Raw genomic sequence first — 2,043 nt, 5'->3', positions numbered from 1 at the left:
CGCTGAAGCAAACAAGGCGTGCAATTAGCGCGTGATATTATAAATGCTAGATGAAGGAAGGTCCGTTTCCAGCCCAGCTGACCATTGTACTTGTGCTTGCTTCTTTCTAATCGATTACCCTAGTCGATTGGCCAGGTCGGGCGCTTTTGCCCAACTTCGAGGTGAAACCAAGACGATTTATGTCAGTGTTTATAACCGAAGCTACGGCTCGTGACGGTAATTCGATTGGGAAAGCAAGAGTCATCGAATCGTTCCAGCAACAATTACGTCAAACATTTGCCATTCCTGCCCTTCCCATCTGCACGCAGGGACCGAGCCAGGATACGTGTATGCCTGGTATGTTGTATAATGACAACAGTATATGTGCATGGAATGAGCGCCTTCCGCTGAGCTATTTCCCGTTAAATATCTTGAAACATTCCGCGGTTACCTCTCATTGTAACACAGTATTACTGAAATTATCGGACGGTAGCGGAGGAAATAATCGAGTTAGACGTTTATTAGATTAACTATGCTGGTTATCTGTGGTAACGATGACACGCCCACTCGAGTCCTACGTGATACGTGTTCAAGACTTGGGTGAAACGAAAACGATCGTACGCGTATACGGCTAATTAATCGCGTTAATTCGTCGCCGTGCAAGAATGCCCATAGTTTTAATCTGCGAGCCAAAAATTTCGCTGGAAAATACGATCGTCATTAAGGCGAAGCCCTATTTAGGACGCTAGGAATAAGGTGATACTTGGGAATTTTTTTCTAAGAAACTGTTAAGCGGATCTTTTCCAAACTTTCAGGGTATTTTAGTTCACATTCAAACAATAAAAATTAATTTTTTCGTTACAAAGTGTTCGGTAGAAATGTAGATATAGGAACATGTTCGTTAGGACTCGCACGCCGGAGTTGCAAATTTGCGATTGTAATGGTGGCTCAAATTCTTCCCTGAAATAAATAAAACAAGGTTTTTCTTATTTCTAGTATAATTACATTGTCGATGGACCTATAACTTTGATAAAAAAATGAATTGAACAAGTCTTTTTTCATAAATAGTACGAAATGTCTTTGAGCAGAATCGTAACTTTTTCTTTCAAGTCCCATCAATTTGCCAACTTTGAACTTTTTTCCCGTTTGTTAGGTTCATCGACAATGTAATTGTACTAGAAATAAGAAAATCCTTGGTTTTATTATTTCAGGGAAGAATTGGGGTCACCATTACAATCGCAAATTTGCAACTCCGGCGCGCGAGTCCTAACGAACATGTTCATATATCTCCATTTCTGCCGAACACTTTGTAACGAAAAAATTAATTTTTATTGTTGGAATGTGAACTAAAATACCCTGAAAGTTTGGAAGAGATCCGCTTAACAGTTTCTCAGAAAAAAAATTCCCAAGAATCACCTTATTCCTAGCGTCCTAAATAGGGCTTCCCCTTAACGTTGCGCCAAGGCGTAAGTTGCGCGGTGAGAATGCCTTTATATCAGTGGATTAATGAAAGTGATTAATTAAAAGTGGCAGGGTCCAACGACGAGTATGGCCCCTTTCAAGAAATCATATTTTCACTGTTAATTGAGGAGTTGAAATGGTAAAGGATGTAAATGCCAGAGGAGAAAATTTTCAGTATTTTCTTTTCAAACTATTTCGATGTTGGTATTTGTGATCTCAGCTCTGTCTGACCACGTGCTAGAAACTGAAATAAATTATTCTAGCACTTATAGCGTTTACCACCGTGTTCAGCATGGAATTTAGATCCTTTTCCATTAGAGGAATAATTTTTTTGTGTTTCTTTGGCACCGACTTCGTTTATCATTCCAACTCCTCAAATTGTGAAGGGACCTTGATGCTTTTTCATCTATAAATTCCACTTCTCGCGAACCAGTCGGAGGGTCTCTCCCAGCAGAATATAACGCGTCGATATCATTCAGTTTCCGGCGAAGGAAATAGGAGAAATTTTCTTTTTAAAGGGCAAACATCGTTTCCTCGGGTTAATAGCCGGAGTCCGTTGCCTGAGTCGGCGTCAGTGAGTTAATTAAAGTAATTACAGGGAGG

The sequence above is a fragment of the Andrena cerasifolii genome, chromosome 1 (assembly GCF_050908995.1).
Source record: "Andrena cerasifolii isolate SP2316 chromosome 1, iyAndCera1_principal, whole genome shotgun sequence".
In the NCBI taxonomy this organism is placed as follows: Eukaryota; Metazoa; Arthropoda; class Insecta; order Hymenoptera; family Andrenidae; genus Andrena; species Andrena cerasifolii.
The sequence above is the reverse complement of the archived record's forward strand: the minus strand, read 5'-3'. Positions refer to the sequence as shown.